Source organism: Lissotriton vulgaris, chromosome 3_1 (genome assembly GCF_964263255.1).
Source record: "Lissotriton vulgaris chromosome 3_1, aLisVul1.2, whole genome shotgun sequence".
In the NCBI taxonomy this organism is placed as follows: domain Eukaryota; kingdom Metazoa; phylum Chordata; class Amphibia; order Caudata; family Salamandridae; genus Lissotriton; species Lissotriton vulgaris.
Genome location: NC_141689.1, coordinates 2,073,362,613 through 2,073,377,663, shown reverse-complemented (window position 1 = coordinate 2,073,377,663; position 15,051 = coordinate 2,073,362,613). Strand labels below are relative to the sequence as shown.

At 41.0% G+C, this 15,051-nt stretch overlaps 1 protein-coding gene and 1 long non-coding RNA gene across 2 annotated transcripts in view; one reads left to right on the top strand and one right to left on the bottom strand.

Moving 5' to 3' along the window:
• SGCZ (sarcoglycan zeta) overlaps nucleotides 1-15,051 on the bottom strand; it is a 1,984,974-nt gene that overhangs the window by 1,109,401 nt on the left and 860,522 nt on the right. The window lies entirely within an intron of this gene.
• LOC147728817 (uncharacterized) overlaps nucleotides 1-15,051 on the top strand; it is a 313,193-nt gene that overhangs the window by 178,327 nt on the left and 119,815 nt on the right. Inside the window, exon 2 of the long non-coding RNA XR_015309579.1 lies at nucleotides 2,512-2,622. This is a non-coding gene — a long non-coding RNA (uncharacterized LOC147728817). The remainder of the gene's footprint in view (nucleotides 1-2,511; nucleotides 2,623-15,051) is intronic.

The following is a 15,051-nucleotide window of genomic DNA, read 5'->3' as shown; positions in this document are numbered from 1 at the left end:
AAGCTTCTTCAGACCCTCTGGAATCCCCCAAAAGGTCTGCCTCCAGTGCAAGTTCCCTGGGGTCAGTGAACTCACACTCCACCGGGTAATGGTACAGCTCTGGAAAACAGGGACTTAAGATATGCTCTCCAACAATTGAATCACACAGCCCTACACAAGTGTTAACCACGCTATTCGTGCCTCTCCACCTAGTGCCTCACACAGGTACCTCACATCACCCTCCTGAGATGGGTAAGACAGTGTCTGACTGTCTCTGTCACTCAGCCCACACTCTTCTGGGTGGTCTCCATACTTACATACCAAGGCCTCCACCATGGGGGAACCCCTCTGCCTGTGCCTCTAATCTAGGAGTCAGTATAGCATCCCTCCCACCACTAGGAATATGAAGCCCTGTGCCAGTTCTCTAACCCACCTCAGGGACACTGCACACCAATAGAGCTACCTCATAAACCTGAACCCCCGGGTGTATGTTAACCCTCTCCTTCAAGTCAGGCGCCACATCTCTTTGTGTATGCACTTGTCATTCAGCACTAGACACTAGATTTTTGCTACCACCATCTGAGCTGGACTTCACCTCCAACCCAGCCAAGCTCACTTCATGAGCTGCACACATTTCCTTTGCAGCTATGGCTTGCACTATCTCCTCTCAGTCTGCTCCCGTCATGAGCGCAGATCTGATTCCTTTCCTTGGGAGCCAGTCTTCCCCACAATGTTCCATTCTCAGGGCCACCACCCTTTGGATATTCTGGCTGGGGATCCTCCTACTCAGATTCCTCCTCAGAGTCATCTGACAGCATTGCTTCCTAGCGTGGTACTTCATAGCTATACAAGATCCTACCTTTGGGATCTCCTCTTCAGAGGTATACCCTTTGCCTTGCAAAACTTTTAGTTCCCTCATCGTGTAGATGTACGGGTGCCAAAAGTTGATTTCCATTTTGGCAAGGCTCCAAGGGATGCAACAACTAACCAGAGTTCCAGCCATCACATTCCAAAGGGAAAAAGGGAAACAAAGTATGTGGTGGTGTAATGGTCCGCATTAGTCCGCATTAGTCTATTTATGTACACCAATCACTGTGGGTCAAGTATAAATACAAGTTCAAATCCTCCCGCTGATCACCAATGTTAGAAATGGGGATCTCGAGTTGGCAGAGGTAGGTACCTTTGTCTAAATAGGGACCCTTGCCTCTAGTCAGGGTAAGTGGGATACACACTTTAGATAACTCCTGCTTACCCCGTGGGTAGCTTGGCACAAGCAGATAGACTTATCCCAAAGGCAATGTGCAAAGTATTTGTACTCAAAACACACAGTAGTACAGTGATAACATCACAAATGGACACCACAACAGTTTAGAAAAATAAAGTATATTTATCTAAATTTAACAAGATAACAACAAAAAAAACAAAAATACATCCAATAAGAATATGATTTTTCAAAGGTTTCAAGTAACTGGGTCCATAGAAAACTATGGATGAAGGATTCTACACTAAGTACCTGTAGATGCATCAAAATTCACAAGGCCAAACAGCTGCAGAGTTTAGAAGCGTCGAGAAACAAACAGATGCGTCAGTTCCAGAGCCCTTGGGGATGGGATGCAACAGTTAAGCTGCATGCAGTAGAAGTGTTGCATCGAATCCGGACTGTAGGGGGAAGTGATGCGTCGACTTCAAGACGGTTCTTGTCTGCAGGTTATGTGTCGGGGAAACTTGTCGCACAGGTGCGATGCGTGGAAATCTGGGATGCATCCGCGATTGATGCAGGGGTGACAAGCAGCGCTGCATCAGTTTCTTCAGCTGCGATCCCACCCAGTGGCTGTCTGTGGTGAATGCACATCCTCAGCCCCTGTCACTCCAAAACCAGACAGTCCATCCACAAACAGGCAGAGGAACACAGAATGGTTACGCAAGAAAATGCCTACTTTCTTTCTAAAAGTGACATTTTCAAACACATATTTACTAAAATATGTGATATTTAATTCTGAGTTCGGAGAGCCTAAACTTTATTTCTCTTTCTTCTCCCAATGGTAAGTTATACTTGTAAGATATTACAATGTATTTCCCATTTCTATACTATGGGAGAGATAGCCTCTCAACAGTGAAAAATGAAATGGACAGTATTTCACTATCAGGACATGCCACACACACCAGTGCATGTCCTACCTTTCACATACACTGCACCGTGCCCATGAGGCTACACTGGGTCTACCTGAGGGGTGGCTTATATGTAAGAAAAGTGAAGGTTAGAGCCCGGCATGTAGATGCACTTGCCAGGTCAACATGGAAGTTTAAAACTGCACACAGACATTGCAGTGGCAGATCTGAGATACCTATTAAGGGCTACTCATGTGGGTGGCACAGTCAGTGCTGTAGGCCCACTAGTAGCATTTGATTTCTAGGCCCTAGCACACCCAGTGCACTTTACTAGGGGGTTACCACTAAATCAAATATTCCAATCATGGATAACCAATAATGATAACAATTTACACAGAGCATATGCACTGTAGCACTGATTAGCAGTGGTAAAGTGCTCAGATTTGTATAGACAACAACAGGCCAGGAAAAAATAGGAGAAAGAAGCAGAAAGTTTGGAGATAAAAAAAGGTCAAGTCCTATCAGATGCTGAAGGTCAATTTCATCATGCAAACAAAAAAACGTACTTGCTATGTAATGAGTTACCTATGAATAGAAAGCACAAGATGAATAGTAGCATGATTACCATTTCAGGTTCCTCATGACTCCTTAATCATGACCCACTTGCAGACAAAATTCATCAATATTTTTGTCACGTTAAGCCTCATTGAAATAGTCTCTACAGGCTAAGCATTTCTATACTTTTTGTGCCTCAGTGTTTTAGACTGCACTCATAAATAGGTTCCTGATGATGCCATAAAAACAACCGAGAATTATGAAAAAGATATTCAATGTAACCACCAAAAAAGACAAAGACATAGAGAGACCACAATCATTGCAGACAGAGGCTGCGTCATGCAAAATTACAAAAACACACATAGAGACATTATCACACACATTTAAATACATTCGAGTGGTGACTTACCCTAGCTCTAAATAAAATATACTTATCAGGAGGTGGAGGGGGTAGACCCTGTAGTCAAACTCTGGGGTACAGTTAAAAGCAAGGGAAGAAGAGAGAGAGCGTGTAAGGTTAAGAACGCCAGAACTGATTATCTGTCATTTGTGACAGAGTTTGTTTCGCTCTTTATTTTCTTTTTTTAAAGTTTTGTATAGAGCAAACTAGACCCGAGGGATCGGGTATCAGAGCGCTTTACATGAGCACCAGTTTTCTTACAGATGAACGCATTCATTTTTGTTAGGCATGGGCAGATTAAGTGGTTTGCCCAGAATCACAGGATGTGTAGCCTGTTTGCCAAAACTCGAACCTGGTTTTTCAGGTGCGAGGTCGACCACTCTATCAATAAGGCTACATCCTCTCCCTTCATCTCAGGTGATAGCCAGTAGACTGATCATATTTACTGCATAAAGGGTCCCACCCCGCAGCAAACCTTTATGACCTGATCGCTCTTCCTGGCTGGTAGTATATTTTGTGTGCAGTGCTCCATATATCTCCCCAGGGCTCGACCACTTTCACTCAATTTCCGTCCATGTGACAGGCATTGAATGATTATGCTTGCATTTCTGTCCTGCTGCTCTTATCAATGATAGAGTATGCAGGAGATCCAATTCCTAGGATTTTGAAAACAGTGGCTGTTAGTTAATGCTGCTTTCGGTATCATGATCGTATGCCACGGACTCTTGGGCATGGCACACCTCATGGCGCCCCTCGACGTACGGGCATACGGGCTTTCATCATGACGTTATCAATGGGCCCTGGCCAAGCATTATGGGATATGGATTTCTATTAATAACACCATATAATAGATTGACATTTTGGAAGTAGTTATAAACTCAGTAAAATGTGGATGTCCCTTATATTCCTACTTAGGTACTTTTTTGTCACAAAAGGCTTGCTAGATCATTTTGGAAAAGGGGATATTACTTGATGTATGTGGGCTACCAGCCTGATTAGAATGCCCATGTCACCCCTTGTGTGGGGGATAAGTTTTTTTTAAACACAGTATTGTAACCATGATGTACACCGGTGTGTAGTTCGTGTTCAGGGGTGGCAGAATTGTAAGAGTCCTATTACATTCATTCACAGTCTGTACACTCATCTTTGTTTCCTCTCCAGGAGTTTTGGCTCTTAAGTGTCATAAAAAAAAGAAAATGTCTTTCTCTTATTCTACAGATTGTGTAGGCCTGCACATCGTATGGGAAAGTAAATAGTGACGTTTTATAAACTAGTTACAGATTCAAGAGTCTAATATATTGTACTTCAAATGATTTTAAAATAAATATTTTGAGAGTAAAATGATAGATGTGCCACTTTACTAAAGCAAGTAAGTAAATACTCACTGATGTACAGTTAGGTAGACACTACTGTCCTATCCCATTTGGGTAGTCAATGAGTTAATATTGATTTTATTATCCCATTCAGATGCGTTTCTAGAGGTTATCAACGTGTTAAGAATTTTTCATTTGTTTGCAATAACTGGGTTGTAGAACATTACTAGAAATTTCAATATTTTTTTGCACCTTTTGGAGAAGCTATATTAGGGTTTAGCAAAATTCAGAGATCTTTGATTCAAAGAGGTGGCATTGCTTTGCACCATAAATACTTGAAGCTAAACCTTTATCATTTGTGTCTATGATTAAACTGAAATCTTAGCTAGGTCTAATAAAATACAGGGATTATTATAGAAATTTGACTGGTTGTGCACATAGATGTGTCACATTTAGGATGGAGTGGTGAAATGTTGCTATCCCATATGTCACATTTCTGCATTTGTTCTGAACCTTGCCCACAGGATAATGCACAGTCTCTACAAAGTGTTACAGATAACCTCATTTTTATACACCTATAAATTAATTGTATGTAATCATTTCAAAAAGTGCTGGCTTGTGACAGGTAGCAACTTCTTAGCACTAAGACTGTGCAGAAGGCAGTTGTTGATGGCGATCCATACTTTTATGGATAATAAGAAGCTCAAAGTCCTAGAGGTTTTTCATAATAGAAATGAAAATTTAAGATCCATTATTTTGCATTATTTTGACCCTGTCTCTTTGGAGTTTGCGAGTCCCCAAACGGTTCATGGCCCATTAAGAAGACGTCTTCACAGAGGATTGTTTTTCGGTTTGTTTGTAATGCTGCCAGATCTGGCAGATTTCTCATTGATTTCTGTGCAGACCATTGCATAACAGAGCCCCTTAAAATAAATGGACTTGGGTCCTTACATTGAACCTGGCCTATAAGAGCAGGTTTGCTTTGATTCCCTCAGATTGTGGCTACGGGCATATTTCAGGAACAGAGACTGAAGCTATTTTCCTTTGTGGCCTTCCAGAGTTGTGACGATGATAATGCAGATGGGTTTGAGCTCTATTTCCTCCTCCAACTGTTTGTTGTTTAATGGAGTAAGTTATAACTTTTCTGGATTAATTAATTCTTTTGGATTTTGTTAGAAACGGTGTCTCTAGTTGGCAGTGGTTTGCACTCTGTCCAAATAGGGACCCTCACACTAGTCACGGGTAGGGAGTCACACAGCTAAGATAACCTTTGCTCACCCCCTTGGTAGATTGGCTGGGGCAGTCAGAGGCAATGTGTAAATTTGTACCCACACACACACAGTAACCAGTAACATAGTGAAAACACTACAAAAGGAGTCCACACCAGTTTAGAAACATACCCAATTTTTACATGAATAAAACAGACCAAAACAACAAAAATCCAACATATACAAGTCAAAATATCACTTTTAAAAGATTAAGTAAGTTTGAATCAATAGAAGTTAATGGATGCATTTGTTTTAGCACAAAGTACCTTAGATGCATCAAAAATAAAAGAAGGTGCAAGGCGCAGGGGAGGTGAGGCTCTGGAAAAGCAAAGCGATGTGTTGGTTCCTTACTACACGGGGGAGGTGATATGTTGGTTCCTTACCGGCAAGGGATGTGATGTGTTGGTTCCTTACTGGCAGGGGAAGTGATGCATTGATTCCTTACTGGCATGGGAGGTGATGCGTTGGTTTCCAGACATGCACCCTTGGTTCCTTACTGTGATACGGTATCAATGAGGAATCAGCATCCAGGGAGAATTTGTTGATAATCCAGATGTGCTGCACCAATGTGATAGCGATGAAGCAGGTGCTGCGTTGATTTCACAGCTGCGAAGCAGGTGCTGCGTGGATTCCACAGCCAAGAAGCAGGTACCTAGTCAGAGCAAATGCCATAGACGTTAGTGACACAGCGCCCATGACTTAAGCTGCAGCATTTTTTCTGATGTGCTGCAATGGCTTGCTGGGGCCTGCAGATAAAGCCTTGTTGATGCATAGATCAGGAACCATACTTTGTTACAAGCAGCAGTGATGCATCAATCTTTTGCAGCGCCCCATTGATAAAACAGGCTCTGGGAGTTGATGCATGGATGTCTCCCTAAGCTCACCAGGTCAGCAGAAGAGCCCAGGCACTGGCAAGGGAAGTCTTTGATGGCCCTAAGACTTCTTAACAGGAGGCAAGCACACATAACCCCTTGGAGAACCCTTGGAAGCAGGATAAAGAAAGTAAAGTCCAATCCTTTCACTTTTAGGACAGAAGCAACAAAGCAACAGGCAAAGTGGCAATTGATGCTACGGCATCCATCTCTTCTTACTGGCAGAATGTTCTCATTCCAGAACTGTTCTGATTTTGGGGGGGGTCAGAGGTCCAATACTTATACCCCATTTTGCCTTTGAAGTAGGCAAACTTCAAAGGAAAGTCTTTGTACTGAACAAGATCCTGCTTTTTCATGACCTGGTTCCAGACATTCTACCAGGGGGGGGGGGGAGAAAGCATTGTGTGAGGACAAGCACAGTCCTATTCAGGTGTCAGTGACAACTCCTCCCACCACTTTAGCTGAGGAAGGTCAATCAGCCTGGTGATGGTCCATTAGGATATGCAAGGCACACAACTTAGCTCCCTTTGTGTGACTGCCTAGGTTGAGTGCACAAGAGCCCAACTGTCAACCAACCCAGACTTGTATTCTACAGACAGGCAGAGGCACTAAATAGTTTAGCAAGAAAATGCCTATTTTCTAGAAGTGGCATTTTCAAACACGCAATTTTAAAACAAACACCACCAAAAGATGTATTTTAAAATTGTGAGTTCAAAGACCCAAACCCCAATTCTCTATCTGCTCCCAATGGGAAATTACAGTTAAAAGATATTTCAAAGCAATACCCTTGTTACCTTATGGGAGAGATATTTCCTTTTAATAGTGAAAAACATAATTAGCAGTATTCCACTATTAGGACATGTAATACACACCAGTACATACCCTAACTTCGCCATAAACTGCACCCTGCCCATGGGGCTGCCTTGAGCCTAACTTACGGGTGACTTACATGTAGTAATAGGGACGTTTTGGGCCTAGCAAGTGGGTGTACTTGCCAGGTCGAAATGTCAGTTTAAAACTGCACCCACAGACACTGCAGTGGGAGGTCTGAGACATGTTTTCAGGGCTACTCATGTGGATGGCACACTGGCAGCATTTGATTTACAGGCCTTGGTCACTGTGGGTGCACTTTACTAGGCCCTTACTAATACATAAAATATGCCAATCATGGATAAGCCAATCACCAATTCAATTCAGACAGAGAGCATATGTAACATAAGCTGTGGAATCAGCACCCATCAACAAAGTACTTCTCTATAATTGCAAATAGTGTCCTTTAGAACAATGGTAAACATCCGTATCAAATGAACAGGTCCGAGCTTGGCAATCGTATATTTTCAATCCTTTATTTTGTTTTCACAGTAGAAAAATGGTCCAATTCACAATGTTTTGAGACAAAATAAAGGATTGAAAATATACGTTTGCCAAGCTCGGACCTGTTCATTTGATACGGATGTTTACCATTGTTCTAAAGGACACTATTTGCAATTATAGAGAAGTACTTTGTTGATGGGTGCTGATTCCACGGCTTATGTTGTTTGTTTAGGACTCTGTCCTTGAAAGGAACTTATAGGGTTGTGTTCCTAGGTTTCCCAAGCACCATCACACTACTCAAGAGTCACTGACCACGACAGGTGCAGGCATCTTGCTCCAACCCTTCCTTTGTTAGAGAGAGCATATGTACTTTAGCATTGGTTATTAGTGGTGAAGTGCTCAGAGTCCTAAAGCCAATACAAACAGATCCGAAATAAATAGGAGGAAGAAGGCAAAAGGTTTGGGGATAACCCTGCAAAAAGGGCCTGGTCTAACAGATGTCTAAACTAAAAGTAAAATGGCTCAAAGGAATGATTAAAATTTGAATGAAGATTGTGATTATTTTACTAGGAACTATTGACTAATTGATAGTTTCCTTGATTACTAACTAATTTGAAGAGATACTAAAGAGCTAGTTTCTTGGTTTGCAATATTGCATATTGTGGTTAGACGGAAAGGATGCCCGGATATTTAAGGCACTCACCTAAGGTGCTGGTTATGCCCTAGCTGGGGGTACTACTTAATTTCAAATGCTACAGCCTCTCGTAACTGGAGAAAAGCTGACATTGAATGGCAGGAAGTTACTTTAAAAAACGAAAATATTTCTGCTGAGGATTTCACTTGCAGCTTTCTAAATAAAATGCCACAGAATCATTGGTTGCCACATTCTTTCCTATTTTGAAAAATATATTTTCTTCCATCTTCTCTGATATTGTATTTTTTTGGTCTACTAGGCTACATGCTCATCTATTAAAATAAAAAGTAATGTTATTTCTTGACATTTTCTCACAAAGGCAATTTTCGTTTTCATATCGAAATTGGTGCTTTTTCCACCATCTCTCTACTACAATTTGAATGCTTGAGTGATCCTGCATTGGGTACGTGATCATATCCAAGGCTTGTACATTCCTCCCAGTAAAGCATAGACTTCTACAGCAATTGCAACAAGTAAATGCTGATCCATTCGTCATTTTCTGCTATTTTTTTTATACTCTGCTCAATTTTGTAAAGCATCTATGCTACCAGTGTGATGCAGCATGATTTTAAAAATCATAATACAGGACATGTTTATTCATAGAAGACACGAAAAGTTGAAAGTACCCATTGCATACGGTAGCCACAGTGACACGTGAAACAGAGACAAGTGTAGTAGTAGCATCATAAAAGCGCGCTTTGAAACATGAGATGAACATACATTTATAAGACAACACTAATACATATAAACAAGATGCGATAACGAACTTCTAATGCACATAGTGCTTATTAACGTATATTGATGAAAATTGTGAGGTTAAGTGAAACAGCCTAGGGCAAATGATGCATCGCTGCGTGAAAGCAGCGATGCGTCACTTCTCAGTGCGCACTCCTTGCGAGATTCCTGATGTGTCATATTTAATGTATGACGCATCATGTCGCAAGGAGTTACAGATATGTCAGTATTTCTGACGTATCTGTAAGCGCAAGAGTGACGCATTTCTGGAGTGTTTCACAAAAGTGACGCAACTCCAGCAATGCGTTCTTTCACATGGGGCAAACCCCATGTGAAAGGGCCTGCGTCAGTCTTACGCCTGCTGTGAGGCAGGCGCAAGATTTTGATGCAACGGCGTCCTAAAAGTGACTCAGTGAAATCTCATAGATTTCACTGCGTCACTTCTACGACCCTTCCATGCGTCAATACGACCCCCTTGCATACATTATACCTGGCGCAGGTATAATGTGGCACAGGGGTTTACAAAGTGACGCATCTACCTAGATGCGTCACTTTGTAAATATGGTGCAACAAGGTGCATTTTTTACGCCACTAGTGCGTCACAAAAAGTGACGCACCAGCAGCGTAAAAGTGACGCACTGGCGGCGTAAATGAGGCCCCTAGTGTATTTCATGCTCTTTGCTGAGAATGCAACAGTTCGAAAATTCGGTGGAAAATTGTAAAGGAATGAAATACAAGCTTTGATTTAGATACAGTAATACTAGAGTTTTTGTGGTTTATGAAATGATGCAACCGATATTTGAAATATGACTAGAAAATTATACACATATGAATATGGTGAAGATGTGTGGTAGTAGTGTATTTCTAACATTTGCTATTGTCATGTAACAATAATTTGTGAACGTTCTATTTATTCTTCATTTAAATCGATTTAATTTCAATATATTTGATGTTGGTTTACAGATTAATTTCATTTAAAAGTGCAATGCTAACTTAAAGGCATTTTCAAAATGCTTATTCTGTAGTTCTGACCTTTCTCCTGGTTTAATACAATGGGTTGTTCTTTGCAAGTGAAATGTTTCTTATTTGTCCTGTACATGTCTACACACTGACATTTCTGATTGTTTCTTCAATGTGCACTATGACATATTCCTGTGGGAATAGAATTTCCGATACTTCTATGGACAAACTACATTATATCTTTTTACTTCGTACTAGGCTTGTGTGGACTCTCAATTTCTTGTTTCTCCCGACTAAAAAAGGGAAACCAGCATGATGTTGCAACTGTCCTAGGTGGCACTATGCAAATACAGACTCGTGATAGTCTTTTGATGGGGGTGTGATGCCATGTCACTGGGACGATCTTAATAATCTTATAAAAGAAAAAACCCCAAAGGAGTGGCAACGCCATACTTTTTCTTTTCCCATACAAGAGGAAGCTATGCTGATCAGTTTTTGAACTATCTTTTGCTTTTGGATTGCCTAGTTCATGCTACAGCTGATAGACTGAACCTTCTTTGCCGAAACGCTTCCTATTTTGCCATTTCATTGTTTATGCTAAATGGACTCAGCTTTTAATGGACTTTAAAACTGAGCTCTTTTTTCATCCTTTGTGACCTGAACTGTTATACAATTAAGTATCCTTTTGCCTTAATAATGGTAGGTCTTGGTAACTCTGTAATCGATTCTGATAATATCCATTTGAGATATCTTGCTGAAATGTTTGGCATTGGTATTAAAATTGTGATATTCTTCTGAATTCCTCAAGAAAAGACTAGTGGCAACAAATGTTGGATCTTTAATACAATAACCTGATTAACTAATACTCTGTCTGAGTCCATTATTGAGTCCTGTTTGTTTCTTCTATTCAGACTGTAGTGTGTCTTAATGACTTAATAAGTTGTGGAGATAATTATTGAGCCATGAAAGAACATCAGGTGTTACTTCTTTTTTTAGCGTTGCAGTTGCAGAGCTTTTGGTTTGCATTAGCTTAACTCGACCTAACTTCTTCAGGAGGTTAAGTCTTCCTGTTGCTATTAGTTATTTCTGCAGCATGGTCTTAAGTGTGTTGTACTTAAATTTGATCTCTAACCTGTGAGTTGACTGTCAATTAATGGTTCTCACTTAATATCCTACCTGAAGTTTGATCACCCTAATTTCCACCCCTTCTATCGGCGGAGACATTTTCATCAGAGGATCATTGCCTCTGTGGTAAATGGAAACTGTTCAGGTTGTCTAATCATAAAGGGCCCACTGCCTTTAGGGTAGTAAGTAGATAATGCGTTCAACAAATATTTTATAGGACATGAACAGCAGTAGCTAGCAACCACTCCCGCTCTCTTCGTTTGTTGTTACTGTGCTCCTGTAACAGGCATTTGCCCCAATTTTCTCTTAATTACTCAGGCTGGCAGTATTGTGTAACGTCACAAGAGTAATTCATAACTACTGAAATTGCTCCAATCACTCCAGCGTGATTACAAATTCTCCCAGGCCTAATGCTCATGTATAAAAGGTATTTTTAATGTTCTCTTCTTGGCTGCCTTTCAATGCATATATTGTGTTATCCATACTTTTGTTCCAGCCTTTCTATTTCTGTGTCACACAATGTGACCTTTCATAGGGTGCTGCAATGTTTTTAGGCCCTTTCTGCTAAATAGAACTGATAATAAATAAGTACATGTATAAATCAAAATGTGTTTTGGTACAAATCTTGCTAAACCCCCTACCAAGTTACTGTGACTGTTTTTAGATATGCAAACAATTTCTGAATTTCTCATGATGGTGCCATAGCAGTAGATAATGAGGAGATGAAGAAGTGTAAAAAAAAAGACAGGCGCCAGGTGTTTGCCATCTGTGCATCCAGGATCTGTAACAACATCCCCACATGCCTCAGGACCGCCCATTCCCCACTTCAATTTAAGAAAGTGCAAAATACTCTTCAAAGAACAGTACATAGTGAGACAATGACTATATCGCTGGCTGACTGTGTTTTGTCTTTGACCTGGTACAGCAGCACTCCTCTGCCTGTCGGCTAGGTTCCCACTGTATAAATACCAGTCACATACATAGCTACGTACACAAATCAATATTATGTAATCAGAGGGATCATATTTGTGTTTGTTTCCCTTTTGGGATACACATTACTCAGGCATATAGCACCGTCACAGTTGTAAATCTGCATGCAAACAGTTTTGAGTGTGAATGTTCCTTACTGAGGAACCATTAAATAGGGGTCGGGTGTCACACATTTTGCTTTCCACTTAAGTGCCCTTTGATAGAGAGCTAGTGGGTGCCAGACACTGGATTGAGCCCAGATGAGATAGATTCCTCCCCCATGGTGAAGCACTATGAAAGTGAATGACTTGTCTGTATAGAGGCAGAAGCCACCTGCAGTCTTGTTCTGGGAGAGGTTCAGAGGAACCCACGCAGCCCCACTAGGGCTAACGACACAAGCTAGGGGTCCACCTTGCTGTGTTTTTGTGCTGGGCTCCAATAAAAGCATAACTTCATTTGATCAATTAAGGCATTCACTGGAGGTAAAGATGCATTTTGTAAGGGAGACATTCAACCATGCCTTCTCGTGGCGAATGTCCACCAGTTATACACAGGTTGGGGCCTTGCACCCATTTGATCATTTGACCTCAAATCCTTAAATATATTTGCCCGACATCTGTAGAACCTGTGACCACCTCCGGTTCTCTCGTTCCAGCTGAAAACATGCTATAACCTTTGATAGCAATTGAAGGCACTGGTGAAAGTTGCTTAGAACTTCCTCTGAAATGATATGTTGGCTGCTCGTAAAATAGATCTGTAGGATGAGTACCACTGAGGAGGAGTGTGTATAATCTGCAGGTCACAGGTTCAAATCGCAACCATTAAGAGCAGATCTCATTTTCATATCGTACAACTCACTGTAAACGAGTTCGGCGCTGCTTGTCAGTGCGCTGGACAATTAAAATAAAATATCAAAGCATCTCTCATACAGTTCTTTTTCATCGGGTTCTTAAACATGGAGAGGAACTGCCATAGGCTATGACTGCTCTTAAAAGACTCGCGTTAATTGTTGGAAATTTCGAAAGCCAGTTTATGCTAAAGATCATTCCGTTTTTAACTTTTGTTCGCCCTATTGTTTTGTCCTAGGAAAAAATAAGAACAAGCGTCTCTGAAAAAAGCCATGGACAAAAGAACTTTAAAAGAGGAGGGATTACGTGTACCATTTCATGCCGGCAATCCTTTATTCTGTCTGAGGACAAAAGCTTCCATTAAACCTTTCAAAGAAGTACAGAACGAATCTTGAAAGCCTGAAGCAAGCTCAGCGAGTCATTAATGTCTTTACAATAGTTACGCTAGACACAGATCAAGTAATCAAACAGCGTCGCCCATCATCTATCATGCAATTAGGCGCAGAAGGACTCGGTTAGACCCAGAAACTAACCGGGAAAAAAAGGAGCAAATGAGTTTAGTGCTCATCAGGTCTGGCTAAAGATAGCTTCAGCTGTCTGGGTGACTGCGTGTTATAAATTGTTTTAAAAAGTACAACAAGTAGAGGAAGAGAGTGGAGTTTTGCCCAGCTCATTCAGCTATTGCGATTCAAGTGTTCTTCGTGCTTTGCCCAGGCTTTGGTAGGCTGTGCATCTGATGGCATTCAGAGGGTGCTGCCATTGTGCCGACGTGTGTTCCGATTACTTTTTGCTGGCAACGATCAAACAGTTTTTTTTGTTACAATGAAACTAAAACATGGGGAGTAGATTCCAATTATGAGCCAGTGTGAGGTATTTGATGTATTTACTTTGCTCACATGATGACATTTTAATTGTTGATTTATGGATTTTTTTAGGATGTTCTAGCAGTTTGGATGCTCAGCTTGAAATACAGTGAATGGCGCTTTCACTAATTGCCCTTGCACATTCATTTGTTTAACTCTCCTGTCACGCTAACATTTTGTTGGATTTACAGAGGTTTATCAGGCTTTTGCTAAGATAACTTTATCAGAGATCAATTAAAACACTGGCCCTTTGTCAACGTACCTGCTATTCAGTATTCTGGTGGGTAAGTTGTTTAAGTAGAAAACTTACAACGTTCACGTCACCTTGATACTCTGAAACGAAGGTCCAATCGAAGACAGGTATGAAAATATATTTTAATAGAAGTACAAAGTACATGACCAGCAAGGCAATTGCCCCAGCACCAAATGCTGAGATTCTACCCTCTAACATTCCCCTCAACGCGGTCGCAAAGGTGGCACCCGCGCGCACACCAGGGGCGTAACAAAATCTGATGGGATCCCTCTGCAAAGTACACTCAGTGCTGACGGAGCTATGAAGTGCCATGAAAGAGGCATGTGAAAACTGAATGCACAGACTTAGAAATGCAGTTTTTTCCTCAATCCTTCCCTACTCTCTAAAAGTTGTCTAGAAATTTTCATTAGAACAGATTTCAACATCCACCGTGTTATGTTTTTAATCCTGAGTGCTAACGCCTGATTTTGTTTTTCTCTAGACCAAGGACTTTTAACATATGATAACTATTAGTATTGATGACAAACAAGTAACTCTGACTCCTACATCTTTTAGACCTCATGGTCTTATGTAGCATTTCCTTTATGTTGATTGTACACACCTGTATGATTTAATGTCTTTGTATAATATGTGTGTGAAGTAAAGCGCTCTGTCACCCTAAAGGATAATAAGTGCTTGTTGGCCTTAATGAAATCACAGGTAGTGACATCATATGACCTGACTCTGAATTTTCCGAAGAGATCATGTCACATGACCTTAAGTCTGGTGACAACACAATAACTGACATTACTGAA